The sequence below is a fragment of the Crotalus tigris genome, unplaced genomic scaffold (assembly GCF_016545835.1).
Source record: "Crotalus tigris isolate CLP2741 ecotype Arizona unplaced genomic scaffold, ASM1654583v1 scf7180000017601.7605149639:7615979, whole genome shotgun sequence".
In the NCBI taxonomy this organism is placed as follows: domain Eukaryota; kingdom Metazoa; phylum Chordata; class Lepidosauria; order Squamata; family Viperidae; genus Crotalus; species Crotalus tigris.
In genome coordinates this window covers 7,167,339-7,184,302 of record NW_024096505.1, presented here as the reverse complement: position 1 = coordinate 7,184,302, position 16,964 = coordinate 7,167,339, and the positions used below count along the sequence as shown (strand labels likewise).

The 16,964-nt window shown below is 40.0% G+C and overlaps 1 protein-coding gene and 1 long non-coding RNA gene across 2 annotated transcripts in view; one reads left to right on the top strand and one right to left on the bottom strand.

The window, feature by feature from the left end:
* DCAF1 (DDB1 and CUL4 associated factor 1) overlaps window positions 1-4,012 on the bottom strand; it is a 52,253-nt gene extending 48,241 nt beyond the window's left edge. Inside the window, exon 1 of the mRNA XM_039319501.1 lies at window positions 3,861-4,012. The gene's annotated coding sequence lies outside the window, so the exon portion shown is untranslated. The remainder of the gene's footprint in view (window positions 1-3,860) is intronic.
* A 155-nt stretch (window positions 4,013-4,167) lies between these two features.
* On the top strand, window positions 4,168-12,995 carry LOC120297168. Its single transcript, XR_005553710.1, has 3 exons — window positions 4,168-4,265; window positions 11,120-11,191; window positions 12,444-12,995. It is a non-coding gene; the product is annotated as an uncharacterized LOC120297168 (long non-coding RNA).
* The last annotated feature ends 3,969 nt before the right edge of the window (window positions 12,996-16,964 follow it).

Here is a 16,964-nt window from a genome sequence, read left to right as displayed (position 1 = left end):
AAATAAGACACAGTCTTAGTTTTTTTTTTCCTCCAAAAGAGACAGTATATCTTATTTTCAGGGGATGTCTTTTTTCCTAACATCTGCCTTGCCTTGCAGCGATGGCATCAACAACCCTGTCCAGCAGGAGGCCATATGGCCTGCGGTGCCATGCCACCGGCACGAGATGAGGTGGGGGGAGGGGGATGGAGCTGCCCCAAGCACCCCACGGGCACCCAAACACTTTTCCCCCAAATGGAGATCTAATGGAGACTAGAAACTCCATCTGCTTGCAAATGGGGCGCTTGGAGACGGAGCTAATTGCTCCTTTTCAGAGTGCCTCATTCGCAAACAGACAAAGCTTCCAGTCCCCGTCAGATCTCCGTTCAGGGGAAAAGTGTTTGGGCACCTATGGGGTGCTTGGGAACCGAGCAAATTGCTTTGTTCTCAGCCCCTCATATATTTCCCCCCCCCCCGCCAGTGCCTCTGTGCGCGGACTTACCTGCTCTGAGCACCAAGGGGCCAGTGGGCTGTGGCTGCTGCCGGATACTATCAGCCCCCGCACGCTCACCGCCACTTGTGTTAGCTAGGCCCACCCCCCCAGGCTTATTTTGGGGGTAGGGCTTATATTAGGCCCATCCCAAACAATAAGGCTAGGGCTAATTTTCGGTATGGGTCTTATTTTCAGGAAAACACTGTAAATATTTTCTCTTTGTTTCTGCAAAAGGATCCTTTGCTTCTCCAACTAAAATAGTCATAAAACAGTCAATCAAGAACCTGATTGATTATCCTTGTTTCCAATATATAACACATTTTGAAGGGAGGAAGTAAATCCAATTACTATGTTGGCCCATCGGTTTGGTTAAATTATTTAACTGGTTATACTATATGTATAATTAAAGTATCTGGAATAGCTGAAAATGTATTGTATGCAGATTATTTTTAAACAGAAGTCTTCCAAAAATCTCAACAAGAACAAAGTTTCAAATGCACTGTACAACAAAATCATCACACACACCCAAACATTAATATAAATATAAAGCCTGTAAGGGTATTCTTCACTAACAGCAGTTCATTTAGTGACCATTCAAAGTTACAGCAACACTGAAAAAAGTGACTTATGACCATTTTTCACACTTATGACTGTTGCAGCATCCCTAAGGTCATGTGATCAAAATTTGGATGCTTGACAAACCGGTTCATATTTATGACGGTTGCAGTGTCCTGGGGTCATGTGATCACCTTTTGCAACCTTTGGAAAAGCAAAATCAATGGGGAAGGCAGATTCACTTAACCACCATGGTAAGAAAGGTCGTAAAATGGGGCAAAACTCACTTAACAAATTTCTGGCTTAGCAACATAAATTTTGGGTTCAGTTGTGGTCATAAGTCAAAGACTACTTGTACAGCACAATGTTTTGACCAAAGTATTACATAGCTAACAAGGTTTATTTGCACATTCCTTTATTCAATACATTGGCCAGTATAAAATGAAGTAAAGTATCAGAAGTTGTTATTCCTTGTTAGAGAAGAAAACCTAGCAAGGTACTTAACACTAAAATACAACATTTCTAAAAAAAATATTGCTACAATACCAAAGCACTGCACCAAACTGAAGAAAGCTCCACTTATGTGACCTAACAAGATGAAATTGCAAATCACTGTATTATTTTAAGCATTCAATTCTATTCATTTTTCTCAAAGAATTTTGCCAATTAAGGACACTGTAGTGAGATGCCCTAACCAGGGAATGGTTAGGTGGTAGTAAGTTGACCAAAAACAGGACAGAAAAGCCAATGGAAAAAGGTTACAGGATACATGGAAAGATTTTGGGATAAATTTGTCCCAGAAGATACAGGCTTCTGATTCATGATCATTTCCTTCTAATCTATGCTATTTTCCCAATTCTCCAAATGTATTTTCACACAAAGCTATTGATTCTATGAAAAATATGGTGTAAATGCTACAAATTTGCTTTTGTTCCCTTAAAAAGCAAGAATTGGCTTTGGAGGACAAATTTAATTAGGGGAAGAAAGGGCAGGGAGGTGGGAAGAGAGGAAGAAGAGAGTTCACTTCCACACATTACTATTACAGATGTATGACTGAAGGTGCCATTTAGTCGACTAGGGAAAACAACCCAAAAAATCTTTAACGCTATTTGAACCAGCTACCACTGATAAACTAGGAGTAAGGGAGTTATACATTTTTTTAAAGAAACCCATCCCTTTCAAATATTAAGCATTTAATATTACCAAGTAGATAGGGATAGGTCCAACAGTTTTCAATAGTTCTCAATGAACTATAAAGAAAAAACCAAAAGGAGTTCACCAAAGGAGGGCAATCCCAGACACAGAACCATCAGTAGCAACAGCAGTATAAAGCTGATATTTAGGCAAAATTCTGGCCAAACCAGCATAATTTTCTTCTGGACAACAGAATTACTCTTACTCATTACTACAGAACAGGAAGGCAAATAAACCTATGAATACAGCATTGGAAGTAGTTAAACCAATGAACTGAATGGTTTGACCTCCAAGAAAACAGGATCTAAGGCAGAGGGCTGCAATTCACTCCATCACCTCAGAAATCTTGGCAGTAGTTTATTTTATTAGATTTTTATCCTACCTTTATTATTTTTTATAAATAACTCAAGGCAGTGAACATATCTAATACTCCTTCCTCTTCCTATTCTCCCCTCAACAACAACCCTGTAATGTGGGTTGGGCTGAAAGAAAGTGACTGGCTCAAAGTCACCCAGCCGGCTTTCATGCTTAAGGTGGAACTAGAACTCAGAATCTCCTGGTTTTTAGGCCAACAGTTTAATCATTATTTCTCCATACACACTAATTTGGTTCATGATATTGAAAGCATGTAAGAAATAAACAATTCTGTTTCTAGGAAGAACTATCACAGATTAAGACATGGGGCCTTTCCAGTGTCAATTCGCACAATCTAGTAGGGCTGTTTTGAATTCCCCTTCTCATATACGTAATATACAGGAGGGGAGAGTTGCAGGTGGCAATTCTTCAGCAAGAAAAATGAAATTTGCATATGCTGTTTTTTGTCTATTTTTTTTTCTTTCAGGATTAAATTCTGACACCAAAAAATTCCTGAAACTATAATCTAAATCAAAATATGTTCAAGCAGAGAGAAAAATGTTGGGGGAAAAAAAAGACAATCCTCTGTCAGGTAAAATCTTTCTGAAGATTTTACAGAAAGGCCACCTAGCAGCACACTTCTAGTCCCCAGGGCTGACAGCTAAGGACCAAAGAAAGGGAAAATGTGAGGGTAAAACAAAGACAAAACTAAGCTGGATTCAAAAGAGGGAAACGAGCTGGCCAAGCAAGAGAGGAAGAAAAAACTACAGCACAACCAGTTTTTCAAAGTCGGGTAGTCTTTCACATAAGCCTTAAGTGTAGGGATGATTATAGGGGTATCCAAGATGAATGCTTCGATTTCAACAGAACAATCCTCATTCGGAAACAAACTCCCTTGTGGGTCAATGGGACTTCTTGACACGACTGCATCAATAGTTTGTACTATGCATTTCTCTTCCTCGTCTGCAAACAAGCACAAACTCTTTTCTTTCTACCCATCAGAAGTATCAAGAAAAAGAAGGAAACGGGCTAATCACCAGCATTTTCCCACCCTTATTCAATGTAGCGGAGACGGGCCAGGTCACCCGCTTTCTTTCCTCCGCCAGCCCGCCTTCCACCCAGTCCCCGTCCCGCGACTACTGAGGGGCACCTGGAAACACATGGAAGCGCTGCTCGGCTTAAGAACAGCCTCCGCGAAGCGGGGTCCTCGAGGCGATCTCGGCCTGCGCCTGTCACCAGTCCCGGTTTGCCGGCCTGCATCTCCCTTCGCCGAGCTAGTACGTACCTGCCCTCACTCGAGCCGCCACCGCCGCTGCCCTCTCGGCCTCCTCCCGGCCCCACGCACCACGGCCCGGCGGCTGCTAGCACTATGGCGGGCACACACTTTGCTCGTCACCGCGGCAGAGAGCCTCGTCGCCCTCCCCCACCCCCACGCGCTGTTCGACCCAGAGCCGGAGACACATTAGGCGGCACGCGCATAGGACCCAGGGAAATGTAGTCCGAGAAGTGCGCGTGCGTACACTATTCACAATTCATTTTCTCTCCTTTCGTCTCCGCAAAGGGCTTTGGGAATCGTAGTCCCTGCTTTCTGAAGCGTTTCTGTTTTCCTCCGCGGGAGGAGTTACTGACTTCCTGTACGCCGCGAGAAAAGCGCGAAATGGCTGTTTTAGTGAGTGTACGATCCCCGCAGGTTCGTAGTCATAAGGAGAGACTGTTAAAGTTTTGGATGGCATCAGAAATAATTTTTAAAACTACAAGGACTTGTATAGGCTGAGGAGTGTTACTATAAGGGCATTTCAAAATTTACATCGAATAAATCCAAGTTTGATAAGAGCCTCAAACTGCAAAAAATGAAGTACAGCTTCTCAGTTAGCATGCCGATAGTGCACATGACACGAATTTGCTGCAGAGATGAACTGGTTCGTCTATATTTGCAATCCTTAATACATAAAAGCAAAGCTCATTGATCTCGATTGGACTGACTTCTTGGTAAATAATATGCAGACTTATATCTTACATCAAAAAAAGTAAAGTCAGCAATAATAATAATAATATAAAAAAGTTGGAAGGGATCTTGGAGGTCATTTAGTCCAAGCCCCCCCTGCTCAGGCAGGAAACTCAGACAAATGGCTGTCCAGTCTCTTCTTAAAAACTTCCAGTGTTGGAGCATTTACTGCTTCTGGAAGCAGGTTGTTCCACTGGTTAATTGTTCTCACTGTCAGGAAGTTTCTCCTTAGTTCTAGGTTGCTTCTCTCTTTGGTTAGTTTCCACCTGTTGCTTCAGGCCCTTTGGAGAATACTTGACTCCCTCTTCTAAGAAAAAAGTATAGTTCTTGATTTACACTGGCACAATTGAGATCAGAATTTCTGTTGCTAAGGAAAGCACTTGTTAATTGAATTGCCTCAATTTTACAAACTTTTTGCTACATCTGAATCACTGCAGTTGTTAAGTGAATCTAGTTTCTCCCATTGATTTTTCTTGTTGAAAGCCAGTTGGGAAGGTTGCAAATGGTGGTCATGTGACCATGGGGTGCTGCAACTATCATAAATCGCAACCATGTGATTACAAGGGATGCAACCACTGTAAGTGCCAGTAACTTTTTTTCAGTGCCATTGTAACTTGAAACGGTCATTAAACAAACAGTCCTAAGTGAAGGACCACTAGATAAACATTGTGTTGCAGCTCAATATTTCTTCAGGTTCATAACTATTGCAAATAATTGTAGCAGTAACATTATACTGTTATATCTGAAAGTCCTCACACTCCAAAAGAATGAGGATTCAAAAGGCCATGCATTCGTCTTATTAAAAGTTACAGTATTGAGTTGTCCAGCATCAATCATTCTCCTAATGCAAGAATGTCAAACTGGTGGCCTGCGGGTCAGATGCTTCACGCGCAAGCCATGCCCATCCTGGCTTCGCAAAGGAAAAAAACGTCATGATACATCACGTGACACGATCGAGTTTGACACTCGTGTCCTAGTGGGTGTTTTAGCATTACATCACAAAATAGGTAGTTTGTTGCTTCCTTTCACATTGTTGCTACAATTGTTGTCCAATCCAGTGGTGGCGAACCTTTGGCATGCGTGGCAGAGGCGGCACTCGGACACACACCTCGGTGTGGGCACATGCGCCGTTGCCCCAGCCCCACCTCCTCCCATGGCCCCCTCCTCACCAGCAGCCCCCCGGAGGAGAGTTGCCCCTGGGCATGGCCCACACGAAGCAACGCAGCCAAGTACATGGTAGCTGGGCAGCGGGGACAAGACTCTGCCCTTGCGCCCCGTCGCGCGCAGATGATGCTGCGGGGCATGGGTGGAGGGTGTGGCCGTCATGACGCTGCTGAGCCACGGGTGATCTGTGGTGGGCCGTGGAGGTGGTGGGTGGCCCAGTGAACAGGGCGGAGCAGGGACGGGTGGGCGGCGGTTTTTGGGCACTCAGTCTCTAAAAGGTTTGCCATCACTGGTCTAATCCCTATCACTCTTTGGCTGGAAAAAAATCCCTTTAATGGTGATTAAATAGAATTTCTACTCTACGTAGTATTGAGCTGTAACATCTTCCAAGCAGATGTATCATTGTAAGAAATAAATACAGCATCTTTTAAAACTGGAGTAATATGTGAAATTGCTACTGCATCTGCAGGCTTTTAGATCAAAGATTATATTACTCATGACCCTGGATAAGCCGTCATAGCATCAGGTAATCCTTTCTATCTCTCAGTTTCAAAACCCACCCCTTCCCTTATCATTACAATCCTGGGTTTCTTTAAACTTCACATACCGGTAGGTGTATTATATGAAACAAGAATCAAGAAATTACTTATTTGTTTATATATCATAGTACCAAGACATTACTAATTTGTGTCCCCCCCCCATTTAAGGCTGTAACTTCTGTTACCTACAATACCACTATTAACCAGCCTAATGATATGACTACTTTGGGGGTGTTTTAGGATAAAAGAATATATTGGGTTTTTTTTAAACAAGATTTTATTAAGTTTATATACATGAGGAAAAATAGGAACAATACAGGTATGGTAAAGGGAGGGGTGGGGGGAAAGGGGAAGGGAATAAAGGATTTAGGGTAAAATAAGGATAGGTACAATCACATATTTCAACAAACAAGCTACCGTCCGGATCATAATAATGAGTAAATATCATATTCCACCATTTTTACCATAAGCTTAGACTATAACATATTAAAAACAATTAGTAAACAAATACGTTGATTTATTAAGTAAACACTACTAATAAAATCTCAAAAAATCCTAACAATCAAGAGTAACATGAAAATCAGTAAATCACGAAAAATAATCATATCATCAACATGTTAATTAGAACTTGGTTAAAAATTAGTCATCTGTTCTAAAATATTGAATCTTTCAAATTCTAACGTGTCTCTAACCATTGATAAAATTTTTCCCAAGTTATAAAATAAATTGAGTCATCTTTTTCTTTCATCTCTAATGTTAGTCTATCCATTTCTGCACACTCTAAAATTTTAGTAATTATAATCTGGTCAGATGGTAAATTCTCATTTTTTCCAAAATTGGGCAAATACTATCCTTGCAGCTGTTAAAACGTGCAATATCAAATTCCGGTTTAAATTCTATCTGTAGTTTCATCATCTTTTCCAACCAACTATGGATCTTAGACCAATATTTCTTAGCGATAGGGCATATCCACCAGGCATGGTAATAAGTGCCTGGCTGTTATTTAAATTTCCAGCAAATATCTGAAACATTTTTAAACATTTTCGCTAAGCGAAAAAAGAATATATTGTTTGTTCGTTTTACAACATTTATATACCACCCCAGTAAATAAAGACTTTGATCTATACTGGATTATTCACAGAATTAAAACCATAAATTCCTATAAGTCATAATAAAATGTTAATGAGTAACAATAATAATATTAATTACTGCAAAAAAAATCCCCTCAGGCTTCTACCTATTGATTTAACAAGGGGACATTCAAGTCACAGATCAACTCCTTCATGGCCAATATTAGATAGAAAATATTTTTATGGAGGAGCAGCTACTCCATCTGGCCAGGATTAGTCTCTAAATCTCTATCCTTCTACCCAGTCTCTAATAGCACGCAAGACACCAATTCAAGATTTCCACAACATTTCCAGCCTGGCCTGAGGTGGCAATGTACCATCAATATACTTTATCCCAAACTAATGACCGATCAACTATTTGATATAGATGCTAAGGTACATTAGAAAAGGATCAAATCCTGTGATTGAAGCAAGCAAGGATTCTCCCCGCTTAACTACGGTACCAACTGAAATTTTCTATCCAGTGCCCTTAATTCCCAACACTTGCAGGGAACCTAGGACAAAATGGGCATGAATTTAATAGGTGGCAGACTTCATGCTACAAAGACCCTATCTATTCCTTTATGTTCCACAAGATGCACAATTTATAGTAAAATCACCTCTCTCACCTCACTTAAATCTGCCCAATTTGTGTCCAAACTAGAGCAAATACAAATGACTTATTTACATGCAAAATCATCCGGAAAGCCTTCAGGCATCTTTTGCCATCCTGAATAGTGCCACTAGGCAAGAATCTGTGGATGCAATAAACATGAGGAACTGATGCTTCACTCTTCACTCTTTGAGATACACCAGATCAGAAAACAGAAACTGCAAGGATTGCCAAGGATTTCACTGCTGTAAAGTATAACAGAATATTAAAAGCCTGCCCTATGCCCCCTCTTATATCAAGCAGAATCAAGATGGGTGTCAATGTTCAAGGTATATTAGCTCAGGAAACAGACTCCATAATGGTTATTAGAATTGTACTTTACTGTTGGAGGATATAATAACATAATTTTGAAAACTTCTGCTGGCTATTCTAACTCGAATCAAGACCAGGTTATCTTATGTTTCTTTCTCACCCCTCTTGATTCTCTGGGCTAAGTTGATCTTTACTTAATAGTTCTTGTGTTCCTTCTTCAAGGTTACTGTTGTACTCTTGTACATTTGGGTAATTTGAGTTTGTTTCTCATACTTTCCGTTTACCAAGACTGTCATTTTACCTCCCTTCATTATTCCTGCATTCCTTTCTCTAGGTTTTGTCCACATACCATTATATTTTCCAAGCAGTCTAGAAGTATTTTCTCAGTTGGTGCTAAATCTTTATCAGAATAACTTCCAATAGCAAGATGCAATAAATTTCAGTGTCTTCATCCCCCTAGTATTTCAGACATTTCAGATCAGTAGGAATAAAAAGGAGCAACAGAAATGTGCCTTATCGTATCTCCATGGTAAAACAAAATAATAGAAGGGGATAATTTTTGAGAGAAAGTATCAAAGGATGTGTGGAAAAATTGGATAATCAGTTTTCCAGGAATAAAAACAGGAACACCTTCATTCTTGCACATTTATACATGTATTAATGTTAATCTATAAATCAGTTTCCTAAGAATCCTAGACAAAGACACATATACAAAGACACACAAAACCCCTGGAAGATATTACAGTATTTGGAAAGGTTTTTGTGATGAGATAGCTGTCATGGTTCCGACAGATGAAACTTTTCAAAAGAACTTCGAGGCATTGTTTACCTTAAAGAATCTTTTATTTGAGAAGCATAATATCGGCACTACATAGTTGAAGCCAAAAACTGAATTCCCCTCCCCTTGGCACAAAGTAGCAAAGCACAATTCCTTCCTCCAACTAACAGTCATAAATCACATTCCCCAATTAGCTTGAAACAGCGGGCTCTCTCCACAGCTCTCCAGCCCGCCATCGTTACCAATTCTAGGCTCAGTAACCTTGAGTTCCTACGGCTTAGTTTTTTGTTGTTATGACTAACTGGACTCTCATCCACATCCCCCCCTCCCAGCATCAATCAACTCTAAAAGCGAAAGAGAAAAATAAATGCATTTCCATCTGTTGTCAAAGCAATAACACCCAATGTTAGCAGCATTGACATCAGCTTCCAGTTCTTCCAAACATTTCCTTCCCCATTGTGCTTTTCAAGTATATGCAAAATTATTTTCAAATCAAACCAAGTTAATCTTCTATATGGCAATAAGAAAATAGACTAGATGCTCTCCTCTGTCCCCATTTTTCATTCTGTCTGGTGTGGATAACAATTAACTATTCCCTCAATTAGTCCATTAAATGACATTTCACTGTATTAGCTTGTATTCTGGTTTTAAAACCTTAGCTGGCTGCCTTGAGCGATTAGGAAGACAAGGTATAATTTCATTAATAAATGTACAGGAAGAATGGTGAATGTTTATTTGCTTTAGAATTGAAGACTTCATGCAGACTTGAAGGGGGGGGGAAAGGTACAGGTTGCTGTAGCAATATTCTAGAGTTTCAAAAAGTCTTGGAACTTCAAATATGATTTCATCTTTCTTTGCTCTAATATTTGTGTACAGTATTTTCACTCACTTTAAAGTAGGTAAATGAACTTCTTAACTTAATCTTCTGTACTCTGGATCTACACAGCCCAGTTCATTTGGAACTATGCTATCATTCCCAAAGTTCAAGTCCACTGAAAAATTATCACTATGTATCAATAAGGACTTTAGTATCAGCTAAATGAACACGATTCCAAGTCTCTAGATTTTTTTTTACAAAAAAAATTCCATCCCAATTTCTGCAGAAATTGCATGATAAAATAGAAAGTCTGATTAAATATTTGTAGAATATGTGCTTTAAAGAGATCTCATTATTCTTCTAAATTTTCCTAGTATTACCTAAGAAAGTTTTTCTTGGGAATTTTAGTTATCCAGCTTATACAAGTAAACTAATCAGTTCCATAGCAGGAATCTGAGACTTGCCTTATGTAACAAATGTGGATTCAGAAACACTTTCAAATATTGTACATCAAGGAATATCTGCTACTGATATGTTTTATTAACAATACAAAAACACAGAAGATTATACAACCATATATGATTACTTATAATTTCTTATTCACTTCACATTTCTTAATCTTAGAAAGCAAAATTCATTTTTGCTGTTAGAACAATTTCTCAATATGGTAGGTTTCATTTGTTTTTGGAACAGAGCAGCTTCTTAGGAGTTGTTGGCTTTTCTTTCAAGTATACAGTCTATCTAAAAAATAATCTGTATAGTTCTGTGTGACATAATGTAGCCTTTAGAATGAGGAAGGAATGAACAAATCATTAAGGGGGAATTTGCTGAAAAGAGAAGTCCTGAGAGGACTGTGTAAGAAAGAAACTCCAAATGACCCAAGCTTGATCTTGTTTAGTATAAAATTGGATAGAAAGAAACTCTGGACAGGGTTTTAAAGACTCTGTCATTCTACTCTACAATAATAAATAGAATTTTTAGAATCCCTATCTGCCATTTCATGCCTATGCCAATATAGCTTGAAAGGCTGTCAATCTAGCAATTTGGCATGAAAATACATCACAGAGGTATATTTAAAAAGTAAATAATATTGAGTAGGATTCTTTATGGATAATAAATGGAATAGTAAATTAACTTTGAAATGTGTAAAAGTTTTATAGGATTATTTGCAAAATATTTCACAGAAAAATTCTATTTACCTTTACAGAAACATCTGATGATTCATGTTGATGATTTTGGCTGAACAGTGACTCAATGGTCCAAATGTTTTTTTCTAGTGGTAAGTGAATTTGCTTCATTGGATGAATCATCTGGTACAACCACCTTTTCTTCTTTAACAGTGTGTTTTATCACCAGATTCCATTCTGATGTCATAAACGAGACAGGTATTCCCATGAAAGCACTTTTTCTTTATTGGCCCTAGACAAGTAGTATGTAATAACTAAAAACAAAGTAATATGGGATGGGTAGGCATTATAAATCACAGATTTCTTAAAATGTTATGCTATGTGGAAATGAGATTTAGAGATTTACAGCTCTCACTAGTGCTGTAAAAGTATGCTATACTCAATTTACAGAAAGTTTTTTTTATTATTGTTGTTGTTCTAGTTTGTTCCTGACCAGCAATAGACAGAACAAGTTTTAACCTTGAATTTATTAATTAAATCTTAAGGTTTGCCAGAATTATATCACAGTTTTTAATTAGTTGATTGCATTTTTAAGTGATCAAAGCAGGAGAGTAAATGAGTGTATTTCATGAGAGATTGAAAAGAAAAATGATGAGGAAGAGTCAAGGAGATGGAGATGGTGACTGCTTGCTGATCTCTCTTATTGGCTATTTCTGACTGCTGTTGATTGCCCATTGTGCGTGATTGGAGCATTGGTTGCTGCTGACCTATTTGGAACAGTCTGGGGGGAACATAAAAGGAAACTAGAATCTGAGAATAGAGAGAAAAATACAGTAAGAGAGGAGTGGGTGGCTGGCAAGAGGAGAATGCAGGGATACTAAGCAATATAGACAGTGAAGGAGGTGTTGTGAAGATCTCTAAAATATGCGCAACGTTAATCCAATTCCATGAATAGAACCCAAATTATATCTACTAGAAGTCCAAGCTATATTATTATTGAAGAAGTTACAAGAGTATAAGGAGAAAATGTCTGTACTTAAACATAACAGGGACAGTGAGATTTTTCTGGGTAAGACAGGGAAGAAGCAAACACATAAAGGACACAAATGGAATCATGTGTCCCAGGTAAGGATCCAGAGGTACCCAGAATCAATGGAACTCAGCAACTGATATTAAGCTCTTGGTCTAGAAAACAATCTATGGCTATCTGAGCAATTCTCACCAAACCTGGCCTCACAGAATGGGTTGGAAGACCCTCTATTTATGGCTGCCCAATTCAAACAGTTGTGACTGTGGGTGTCATACCATCAATAACAAAGTAAGTAGCAACAAATCCTTTATAATTAAAGACAGCAACAGAAATTAAAAGGAGTTCAGGACCCAATTTTCTTTATATTCCTCCAGGCAAAAACTCCAGTCAACTTGGTCCCAATGCTCAAGGAAGGAGTGATGTTCTGAAGGCCAGAAAATTGGGACCAACTGTACAGTATATTGGAGGGGAGATTGCTTCAGAGGGCAGTCAAGGCACATTTGCTGGATTCCGCCTCATAATGTTGCTTCAAGAAAGGGACCTTAAACAGGTCCATCCTGTTAAGAGTTGTGGCATGAGCAGATACTGTTGGGGATAGTGGTCCTGTGTCATGTAGGGTTTTAGAAGTGATAACCAGTATCTTGTATTTCACTTCAAAGCCTGTTGGGAGCTAGTGCAGCTCATGTTTTGTCGTCATACTAATGTGTGTGCAAATCTACCTGCATTCTGGACTCGTTGTAGTTTCTGGATTATCTTCAAGCATGTTGCAGTAGTCTATCCGAGAGATGACTTAGATGATTAATCGCAAGCAAAGCCTTTGATGCAAACAGAGACAATTAGCAAACAAGACAAAGTTGTGTAAAGGCCCTCCTACCTAGTTACAGCTACTATCTGTTTGTCAAGTAGAAGCTATGACTCAAGGAGAACCACAGATGGCACACTGGCTCTGAATGGGGAAATACCACATCGCAAGAGCCAAAATGAAAAAGGAAAATGAAGCAAAAGCCTAGAAAAATACCACCAAGGACTAGGTCCAACAATGCAAGAGACAAAGGAAAAAGCATGAAGGAAAAGCGACAGAAAGGTTTTCTGATTTGATTTATATATGTGAGTTGTGTGTTAACTGTTTCCAAAACAAAGTATTCCTTCTTCAACAGGAATCACCCTGTGCAACAAGTAACACTCATTATTATACTGTTAAATATTGTTAAGTCCTTTTCTCAAAAACAAAACAAACAAACAAAAAAAACCCCCAACACATAACTTGGCATTTAAGGAATATAGACCCTGTAGGTTTTCCATATATTGTTAAATATCAGCTGACCATGTTCTTTCGTAGCTGAGATTTAGATTGTACAACAATAATGTTTAAAAGTGGAGCAAAAATGCATAATGAATTATTTCATATATTTCCTATTTTTCAGAATAAAATCTTTCCAGAGTAGCTAACAACACATTATGTATCATTTTTTATAAAATCCTGCCTTGCCTCAGTTAGTTTCTCTGCAGTGTTGTACGTGTGTGCCTAGAATGCTTATGAACAATTATCTATTGTTATGCCTCCTTAACAACTCTGTAACATCTGGTGTGATTTACAGACAGGTGGTAGAGCAGGGGTGTCAAACTCAATTTCACTGAGGGCCACATCAGCATTGCGGTTGCCCTGGGGGGGTGGGGGGTGGCCAGAGTGGGTGAAGCCTACTGGGTGGGTGTGGATGGAGTGGGTGTGGCCTACTGGATGGGCGTGGCCAGTTCTACATCATTCGCATCAAGGGTGCCTGTGGGGGCCTAGGCAGGAGTGGGACAGATCTGAGAGTCTCTGGCAGAAGGGGGGTGGGACCAGGGCAAGTGCCAAGGCATGGTCCACCGGGGCAAATACCAAGATGGCCACCACAAAATTGTACATTGGCTCCCGGCCAGCCTGGGCCAGAGCCAAGGCAGCAGGGGCCGTTCCCTCACTGTTTCCAGGATGGCTTCGCAGGCCACATGAAACCACTTTGCGGGCCGCATCCGACCTTCTGTTTGACATGTCTGTAGTAGAGCTTCCTCTTAAGGACCTCTGCCAGCGGAGAAAATAGCTCCAACTTGCCAGTTAGACATAAAAAGAACATACTATGCATCACATCAAGGATGCTCTTTGAAACCCTCTTCCTCTCTAGGGTCACACCCTGTGACCCACAGCTTCTCGTTTGACTCTTCCTAGTCTAGGAAGTAATTAGGGCTGCTATCCTGCTTTCTGTCCATAGGGCACTCGAGGCAGATAACAATACGGAACAAACTTTAAACATGTTATAAAAACAGTTAACCCCATTGCCAAACTAACTTACTAAAAGGAGGCCTGGGGAAAGAAAGGTCTTGATTTTTTTTACTGAAAGTGGAAATAGGGAGGACCGAGCACAGTTCCTGAGGGAGGGCGTTCATAGCTTACAAGCAGCACTGAAAAAAGCCTTCTCCTCTGCATCCAGAAAGAAAAGGCCTAAATGTAAACACATCTTTGCAAAGGCCGTGGAGTTTAATATCCGGACCAGTTATCTATCTTTTAAGCTGTAAAGGTCTTGAAAGGTTGTTTTAAGTTGGCAAGGAGTGCCAGTTTTTTCACCACAAGATAATATACTCCTAGTGTTGTATGTCATTTAGAACAGGGCTTTTCAACCTTTTCATCCATTGTACCACTTTTAGGATATGGCAACATTCGAGTACCACCAGTCGCCTAGCAAAGTGTCAAAAACTTGATGACCAAAAAAAAAAAAAAAAGGAAAAAAGTGATAAAGTACAGGTAGTCCTCAATTTACAACAGTTCGCTTAGTGACTGTTCGAAGTTACAATGACACTGAAAAAAGTGCCCCCCAAGGCACTGCCGAGCAAAACACCTGCCTGCCCACCCGGTGGCGCTGTTCCTCCTGTCCAAGATTTTCATTGTTGTGAGCATTTCTGTTGAGGATTGGCAGCGGGGGTGGGGGGGTGTTTGGTTTTTATTCCCCCCGTCTACTAGGTGATTGCAGCAGGTTTTGGTCACTTCACATGACCTTGGGACACTGTGACTGTCATAAATATGAATCAGTTGCCAAGCATCTGAATGTAAATCACAAGACCCTGGAGATGTTGCAACATTCCATACGATCAGCGCTTCTTCTGGGCTCAGCAGAAGCACCAGGATCAGCGCCAAGCTCAGGTGGAGCCTGGCGCTGATCCTGGCGCTTCCACTGAGCCCTGACAGCCCTGCAGCTCCAGCCATCTCTCGCTCAAGCTTGTGTGGTGCTGCTACCTGTTCAGCTCATTCCCCTCCCCTGCTACCACTTTTCTAGGATGGTCGCGTACCATCCACCAGGTGCCAATGTACCGCAGGTGGTACCCATACCACTGGTTGAAAAGCCCTGATTTAGAAGCCTGGCTGCTGCCCTTTACATTAACTGGATCTTCGAAGCAGTGCTCAAAGATAGCTTGATGTAAACTGTGTTACAGTAGTTAAGCTAGGAAATAACTGAGGCGTGAGTAATTCTTATAACTTGGGAAGCAAAAGCCCTGACACACTTCGTCATAACCACTGAGTGAGAGGAATAGGGGGGAGAGAAAAAAGAGTGTCACATTTAGAATTAGCATCATTTAGTATCAAAATGTTTCAAAAAAAAGTGTCACTTTAACTTAGCATCAAAGCAAAACATACTTTAAAAATTGCTTCAAATTTCAATGGTGTCATGAAATTCCAATTGGGATAATGTTGTCTAAATAAATTATCTCTTTTAAGAGACAACTCTCCTGATATTATTTTGGTTAGACTTTTCTTTGCTCAATTGATGGTTTCTTTGGTTTCATTGGAAACCAAAAATCATATTAAAAGAAAGTGGCAGGATATAGACAAGATTGAGAAATGATTTCCTTTCAAGTACTTTCATTAGTACTTAATGACAGTAGCTTGAGCAAAAGGTTGGTTAAAACAGCTTTTTTTTTTTTTACCAGGGAGCTATGGCAACCTGGGGGCCCTAGAATATTTCAAGGAGGCCAAGGGTGAAAAACATGTAACAGGGATCAAGGCACTTACAGAGAGGGTCATAGAAAAACAAAGTTGTATTATACTGCAAATGCTGTCTTGTTGATGCCAGAAAATGCATCAGTTACAGCCCGATGTCCATTTAAAGCAGTGGAACATGGACAGGGGGGCCCACAGGAGAAAAACAAGGTTGGAAGCTTCACAAGTGAAAACAAGGTTGAGAAACACTGGGTTAAAGTATGCTACATGTTTTTAAATACTCTGCATTTCCATAGTGCAATACAATGTTATGCCAGATGAGGGCATGCCGAGCAGGTTTTTCTTCAATAGGTCACTGAGAATTTCAAATATGGAATTTGTTCGGTGCAGTCATAATTTCAAGCAGTCACTGAATAAATGGTCATTAAGTGACGACTACCTGTATGTGAAAAATACAGATGAATTTAACATATGTATTGTGCTCAATTAATATGCATTAGGCCTCTTCCATTTTAATTACACTGAAAGTGAATCTGCCACACTAATACGGGGGTGTCAAACTCGCAACGTCATGTGGCATGGCGTGACGTATCGTGACTTTTTCTCCATTGCTGGCAATAGGGTGGATGCAGTTTTGGCATGAGGCATCCAGCCCACGAGCCGGCAGTTTGACACCCCTGCACTAAGATCTTCATTTGATCTGAGTCGGGTATATACTTGAAACAACTATTTAGTTCATATATGACAGGATAAGTGGATCCCTTTGTTGCGTACTTACTAGTGTAATTATACAAGTTCTGCAACCCAGTTTACCTTGGTTCATTGATCTAATACCTATGTCTGCTTTTTCTGCTTTCTGTGGCCACTCTGTCCCCTTGGTTCTTGGCAAATTTTCTGTATCAAAGTGCTGGCACTGATATGCTGCATC